At 40.7% G+C, this 8,209-nt stretch overlaps 1 protein-coding gene across 3 annotated transcripts in view; it reads right to left on the reverse strand.

The window, feature by feature from the left end:
- LYN (LYN proto-oncogene, Src family tyrosine kinase) overlaps window positions 1-6,034 on the reverse strand; it is a 98,014-nt gene extending 91,980 nt beyond the window's left edge. For 2 of the 3 annotated variants that reach the window (XM_073331136.2, XM_073331137.2), the window contains exon 1: window positions 5,781-6,034. The gene's annotated coding sequence lies outside the window, so the exon portion shown is untranslated. The remainder of the gene's footprint in view (window positions 1-5,780) is intronic. The other variant, XM_073331134.2, reaches the window with a different exon arrangement.
- Between the last annotated feature and the right edge of the window lie 2,175 nt (window positions 6,035-8,209).

Raw genomic sequence — 8,209 nt, forward strand, 5'->3', positions numbered from 1 at the left:
AACAAAAAGAATCCAGAATTTTTTTTTCTATTCTCTTGATTTTGACTGCCTTGCTGCAGTCACAACTTAAAAACATTTTAAATTTTGTAAAGCATTGAGTTACCTTTTAATGGTTAAATGCCAAATCCCAAAGCCAAACAACACTAATTACCTGTGCCTAGCAAAAAGATCTGTCAGTTTTGCAACTTTGAATTAAAGAGTCAAATGGATTTTTAGTGGCATTATTTAAAACAAAAACAAAACCAATTGGTCCTTAGAACTTTACATATTTACACACACACAGATAGATACATACACATTTTCTTTTCCTTAACATCCCTTCCACACTGCTCTGTTTTTTACATCTTACATTCCCTTTATATATTTGAGGCAGTTAAGTTCCAATAGAACCCTCTTATGTTCTTTTAGCAAATTTACTAAATTGTCCAGTCAAATGATTTTAATCAGATAGTTTATTTTTGCCTGGCTAATTTACAGGTATTTCTTTGGAAAAGGGCCCATTTTTCCTTCAGAATGGTTGCAAAGAAACCAAGAATGCTCTGACACTTTTCCTTTTTAACATTTTCACGAAGTTTAACTGCTTAATTCCCTCCAGCCTCTGCAGAGTTAACTTTTTTTTTTTTTTTACTCTCTTCTCTCTTTGTAATTATGCCTAGGGGTGCCGTACATAGGACCTTCTCCCCCTTTACCTGCGTCCCTCCAGCCTCTGCAGAGTTAACTTTTTCACTATTTTTGTATTCCTGGAGTGCCTCTTTCACTATTTGCAGCGGACTTTGGGTATTTGTAGCCAGCATCTTCCAATTGTCTACTCCCTTTTCTGTTTGTGCCTTTTCCTCTTTACATGAAGACAAGCGGAGGTAAGAATCCTTACATGCCTTCCACAACAACCAAATTGCTGCTCTCTTTTGGCAGCTCTAGAAGGTTTGTATATGAGGATATACTGAGCCAATCTACCCTCCAGGTCCGAAATTGTGCAGGCATCAGCTATGGCTTGTTTAGTCCAAGGACTGTGCCCAAATTTTTGAAGGATTTGTTTAAAAGGTGTAATTTCTTTAACAAAAGGTGAGGTTGGAGTTCCTTCTCACTCCATTCCTCCCTCTGGTACTGGCTTACCCTGTTTTCTTTTAAACATCTTAACATGGATATTTCAATCTCTTTGTCACTCCTGGTATTACTTAGCAAGTGACACAGCCTAGATTCTGAAATCATAGCTTAATCTATGCGCTTTTCCCCTGCTACCTTCCTGGAGGCCAGCAGGTCTGGTTAACCTAACAGAAATGCCTAGCTCAATAGAGCTGGCGGTGTGCACACCAATATTTACAATAACTGAGGGTTTTTACCAATATTCCCCCTTTCGCAATTCTCCACCAAAATGTTATACCAATAAAAACAAAAACCAGCAGGATCTTATTAAAGGGAAAAAGGCAAAATACCACATTTATTGTGAATACAGAAAGAATCATAGTAAACAGTTAGTTATAGCTATAACATTCCATTCAATCTCATATTTATTCACACATTCATTCATTCATTCATACACACACAGGTTCTGCAAGGTTGTTATCATAGTTACCAGCCTTAGAGTTGCTCATGCCAAGCCACTGGCCAGGTGGCCTGGACGTGAGGAGGGAGCAGGGCTTTGTCAGATGCTCATCTGATGCTCCTGGAAGTTGGTTTACAGAATCAGACCCCAAAGTTCTCACTTTCTAGAGTCCATTTTTATAGGAATTTCTTCCTATGCCAGTCTATGGGAATTGCTTCATCATGCTGTTGCTGAATCAGTCAGCACATAGCACATTCCTGACGGCTCCATGCTGCTAGATGTTATCTTGTTCTTTGGTTCTCCCATCCTTGAGGCTGTTGGGTGGATTCCAATCTGCCCTCCGGGGGTCCTCTGGTTATTTCCACTTGACGCCTTCTTCAGCCGATGGACACTGGATTCTTCGGCTGACACCTCCCTGATCATTCAGTTATTATCCACACCAAGCATCCATCCACATACATCCTCTATCTCTATTTTAATCACAATTGTTAACAAAGCAAGATGACTACAACAAAAAGGCGGGGAGTCTCTGGGTGCTGTTTTTGTTGTTACAGAGTATTGTTTTGAGTCTCTCTCTGTGTGAGTAGTTGTTATTACAAAGAATTGCTTTGAGAACAGACTCTGTCTTAGAATGTACTAACACAATTAGCAGCTTGCAAGTTTCACACATAGAGGGAGAGAAACAGTACCAAAAACCAAGAGACCTCTTAATTAGTAATACCCTGGAATTTAAACTCTGGGGAATCAAACTCATTTGTGATTTTAATACAGAACTTCTTTAATATGATCCAACAATCTGGCCTGAAGTGAGTACCGTCTCAGCCTAAAAATCAAAACACTTAAATACTCAAAATGAAGTACGGAAACACACACTTCTTTTCTACCAGAAAAATGGAATTACTTCTGGGATTAGCTGTTTAACTCCCCACAACCCTAGTGCAGCATTGCCATGTGAAAAGACATGAAGAGTACATTATCTAATAAAACTAAGGGTAACTTTACGTAGGATGCTACTACCCAAGTTGCACTTTAGCCAGGACACCAAGTGCAATGCCTCTTGTCTTGAGAATTGTGCTATGTAATCTTTAATGGCCACAGGTGGCCAGGAGGACCTTAGTTTTGTGTCATTCAAGAGATGGGACCTTCAGCATCCTCTAATTCAATCTTGGGTCATCAATTAAGTTCTGATTCAGGGACAAATCTCTCAACTGAAATATCCATATCACTTTCTGAAGGACCTGGGTAGGCTATGAAGTTTCCCTTACAAAAACTGATCAAGCATGCTGCTGTTAAGCTTATGAGAGCTGATAGAGTCACAGAACACAGTGCCTCATTTCTAGAGAGAGAGAGAGAGACAGTGGGGAGGCAATAAATTAATAAATGCACAAAGATTTGTAGATGTGTAGAAAATCCATCCAATAGTTTAGACAAGGTGAAGCAGACCTGAAAACAGGAATGCTAATAGAGTATAAAATGCCTAGTATTAGCAGGTGATGTATCATTGTAGTCAAAAGCGCTATCAACAGAAACAGTCATTGAATGATTTTACTGACCAAAATATTGTTTAAAAGGCCTTTCTGCAATTCTTTGGGCACCTTTACAACAAAAAGTCTGCTTACCTAGAGGAATACACAGGAAAAGCAGAACCACTTCACATCTACCAAATTACAGTAGTTGCTAAAATGCTTGTTATACATCATCATTGCAGTAAGACATTATCTCAACAGTTTCTTGATGAAAGAAATCTTTATCCTATTAAATCAAGAAAACTTTCTAACTATTATGTAACTTACAAAGCTGGCACTGGATACAAGATATTAATCTTGAAATAGGTCAACAGAATGTGAAACCTATTGGCTGCAGAATCCATGAATTTTAATTGTCTCCTGTGATTCTGTACACTCATGTTAGATAGCATTATCAAGGAAAAGAACGAGGAGTACTTGTGGCACCTTAGAGACTAACAAATTTATCTGAGCATAAGCTTTTGTGGGCTAAAACCCACTCATCAGTGAGACTTTCATCCTGTTTCTACTTTTACTGAAAAAATTATTTGGCTCTTCCAATCTATTGTTGTAATGTTGTCACTATTTATTATAAAGACGTGAAGTCCTCACTTTATTAAAAACTTATAAAACCATCACATCTGCTCCGCATCCAGTACTAGAACAGGAAAGATTCACATTAAAGCAATTTGATTAACCCTTCTTGAAAACTAGGCTCCCCAACACAATTTAATCTTTATTTTGTTAAAACAGTTCTATATAGCAGATTTTTTTATAATCATTTGACAAGTGTTCCACAATTTATCTACCACCAGATATTATATTACAACCATTTGCAGCCAGTGTTCAGGCATTCCAGGGGTCGTGCAGGAATCATACTGTACAAGGGTAAAAAGTTCCCCCTCAATTTGTGGTGGGTGCGTGGGTGGGATGGTGGATTTGCAGGGAGTGTGGGAGAGAAGAGTGTTTGTTTAGATTTTTTTTTTTCAGCCAAAAACTAAAGTGCTCTTCCATTGTGAAAAATGAAAGTAAATATGGCAACTTCTACTTCAACTTTTTTGTTCCCTGTGTGTATTCAGAGTTATATCTGCTTACTTTAATGACAAACTAATTTTGACTACTGAGCTGAATTTTATTCTTGCTTGAGAAAAAACAGGGACTGTCAACTAAATTCTAACGGCAGAATATTGAGGATGTTTGACTGAGAAGGAACCAACTGGACTTTCAGATTCTAGACAGAATTTGCAGGTATGGCAGTTTAAAAAAAAAAACCCAACCTTTTACACTTTAGAAACTGAGCAGACTTGGACTGGAAACCAGTGAGAGACACTACACATGGAACATCACAATACCATTTTCATTTTTTTTCAAAGCAGGAGCACACTTTAATATCTAGCTAAGAGGAAGCAGTTTTAATTTGAAGATGCTCCAGAAATTACTATACACTCGTAGGTTTAAAATCCAGAGTTTAAACACAGAATATCCAGAGGCCATATTTTCTCTCTTAGTTAAATCAAGTCTATTGTCTTAGCTTGTGACAGTGACTAAGAAAAAATGCATTGTGTAATGCTACATTCTTTCTGGCATTCCTGCTTTTTTGTTTGTTTTTAATTAGGAATAATCAAGATTGGCTGAATAATCAATATAGCCTTGAAGATCATAACAAACCATCAAATGTAATCCCTTTCTAAAGTCTTCTCAAATAAATTGCTGTATTTCCTTAAGAGCTGAACCATACAGGAAAGCTTAGACTGCAGCTACACACCTTCCCTTGGGCTAAAGGAAAAGCTAACCAGGCTGAAAAGAACTCTCGCTTCCTTTTAACTAATGTACTATAAATTGTATCTGAGGTTCAAAGAACTGTTCACTGAAGGGGCAGAAACACAAGCTGCCCATTAGTGTCACACTTCCTCTTTTGAACTGGCTATATCCTTAACACAAGGTTCATTTAATATTTCTTCAAAAAGAAAAGGAGTACTTGTGGCACCTTAGAGACTAACAAATTTATTTGAGCATAACCTTTAGTGAGTTTGCAGATACAGACTAACACCGCTGCTACTCTGAAACCTTAATATTTCTTGTTCACTTCAGTTAATTAGAGAGATCAGGTTCCATGACCGGACAAATCAATCACCCTTTAGCTAATTCACTAATAATTCTAGAATGCACTCAACCAGCCCCTTCTTTCTCCTGCCTGAAAATTTTGGCTTTTCTCTTTTCATTTTTAGGGGCAAGGGAGACCAGAGGAAGATGTCAACATGTATTTATAGACTAGCTTTCCCTAAAATGATTAGTATACCAGTAGGGGAGGTTAAATCTCAAAAATTCCAATGTAATTAAAGACAGCATGTTATAGGAGAGCTAACAACGTAACTAAAACCCAGCCTCCTGCGACAAGCTATTTATGCAACAGACAAATGTCTATTATAGAGTGTCTATTCCCGCTGACCCGCAAGGTAAATCCAGGTGGGAAAAAACTGTTACCAAAGCAACAGGGACAGCTGCCAAAAAGGTCCCAAGAATCACCAGAGAGAAGCACTGGTTCCCTCCGACAAACTCTAGGAATGTCGGAAGCCCACGATTTGTATGAATTAAAGAGGAAGTCTTATTAAGCCGTACCCTGCCAGCGCAGGGCTGTTCCCTACATTTCCCACTGCTCTGAAAGGATCACAGAAATTACCGCTGGACACAGTAGCCACTTCCAAATTAGGAGACAAAAGAAAGACACTTACTTCCCTGAGCGTGAAACTTTGGAAGCAGCAAGTAAACTCCACAGTTACTTCAGCCACAGAGTTGGGGTAGGAGCCAGGGTGTAGTTCAGAATTAAATTAGCGGATTATCCTCGGGAAGAGGAAAAGCTACCCGTTGATTTTTTTGAAGACCACAGGATTTTGCAGCTGGGACAGAAAGAGAGACTCCAGAGCAGCCAAGCCTATAGTCTGCCTGAGGCCACCCCTGTGCACTGCAGAAAAGGAACTTCGGTTGGTTTCAGTGGGTTGGCTGAGAGTTTTCAGTTTACTTCCTGGTATTAGGAGATTTGCATAAATAATCAGTAAAGGATATGGGTGGGGGGGGGGAGAGGAGGGAGAATTTTTAATAAAAATAAAAAGTATTGTTCAGCTTTTGATTAATAAATCAAAACAATGGGGGAGGGTTTCATAGGAGGGGCTGAAGTAGAGACACAAACAAGATCCCCAGAGAGATTTCCACCAGCAGATGAGATAGATGAGAATGGGATTTCAGGAGGAGGAAGATCATTACTGTTGGCTGGTTTCATTTTAACTAGAGCAGCCCTCAACCCTCCCTTCCTCTGGCTAATGGGAGGAGGAGGGCGTACTCTGCTCTTAGAGACCGTCACAACCATCTATTTTCCTCCCTCCCTCTTTCTACTATTCAATGAGGGGAGGCGGCACACACCTGGGGGGAGGGGGCAGTAAGGAAAGTCCAAGCAGTTTCTCCTATTCCCTTTCTCACCTGGTGGATAATAAACTATTTTAGCTCCCCCGGAGCACATAAGGAGTCTGGGAGAGTTTAGAAGGAATGCAAGTTAAATATTTTACTAAGTGTAATGACTGTCCCTTCTGAGCCAGGGAAACTTGTGAGGTATGACTGAGCAGAGCGTTACTGTTAACGCTATTAAACAAGAATATTGCAGTAATAGCTAGAGACTAACCAGGACCACATTGTTCTAGGTGCTGTACAAACATATAGTAAATGGCAATCCCTGCTCCAACGTCTTATGAATCTGAAGGGGAAAATGTAAGCGGTGGCTATGGCGGGTAATAGGATGGAAACATTTCTGTTTTGACCATGATTCTGCTTGTTATGTCCAATACTGGTCAGAGACCTAATCTGTTTTCTTCATCGGCATGAGGAGAAACTCCTGCTCTCATAATAGACTCTTATTTATTAATAAGAAATTAAAAATATATTGAAAGATCTGAGAGGGAGGTCACATGTCGCAGTAAGGTAGAGGACTCTGATGATGGGCACTAGAAATCCACCATCAACCCTGCCAAACATTTAAACATGGCAATTTCTAAAATGTACAGGAAACAGGCTTGGAAAGGAACCCAAAGGTACAATTACCAGTTTTTAATTAGGATTCACTAGAAGACTGCTCTGATGTGGAATCAGCCCCTAGAGACCATCAAGCCCCAAGCAGGGAGGTCTGGACAAGAAATCCAGAAGCTGCAACTCAAACTCTAAAAGTGGAGAAAGGCATAAGTCTACTTACTGAGCAAACAACTTCTGAGCACAAAAGATTAAATAATATTAAAAGTGGTCTGAAATTCTGACTTTGAATTCTCAAGCAGAGCACTAAATTGGGGTATTGACTACAGCAGGCCCAAATCTTGGGAGTAGCCGAGCAGTATTAGGTGCAGGACACAAGGTGAAGCAAAGGTACCTTTATGCCTTCTTTGCAGTTCTCCAATTTTAAAGCTAGCTAAGAGCCTGTTCATCCCTCAACTCTAGATAAAGTAGCCTCCAGGGGTACATCTATACTGCAATAAAAGACCTGCAGCACAGGGATGGCTGGCCTGGGTCAGCTGACTCAGGCTCACCAGGCTGGGGCTGCAGGGCTATAGAATAGCAGTGTAGTTGTTTGGGCTCAGGTTGGAGGCTGAACACAGACCCCAGACAACTACACTATTGTTAGCTCCACAGCTTGAGCCTAGGGTGTACACAGTTGGAGGAGTACACAGTTGGAGGAGCAAATCCATGCCAGTCTATGACACAGTCCTTAGCCACAGGCTGTATGTGTGTGTGTGTGTGTCAGGGTAGGGAATTGGAGGGAGGGGGTGTGACAGGGTGTACCAGGCCCTTTGAGGCCTCCTCCTGGAGGCCCCATAGTCCTACCACACTGTGCCCCAAGAAAGGAGCAGCTAAGGTGGGTCTGTCAGGCCTGCCTAGAGAGGCTGTATAGAAGCAGCCATTCAGAGGCCAACAGGCTCAGATAAAAGGAGCTGCAGGGGCTGAGCATGTCAGTCTCTGGCTGGGAGGAGAGGAGCAAGGAAGTGCTCACTGCTAGTCAGAGGTGCTTGACAGAGACCTGGAAGACAGGTTCTCATGGCACTTGCGTTCAGTGAGAAGGATCTGAGAGACACAGCCCTGAAGTAAGGGTGAAGAGAAAGGGGCTATGTGGGAAAAGGCCCAGGGA

The sequence above is a fragment of the Lepidochelys kempii genome, chromosome 2 (genome assembly GCF_965140285.1).
Source record: "Lepidochelys kempii isolate rLepKem1 chromosome 2, rLepKem1.hap1, whole genome shotgun sequence".
Lineage (NCBI taxonomy): Eukaryota > Metazoa > Chordata > Testudines > Cheloniidae > Lepidochelys > Lepidochelys kempii.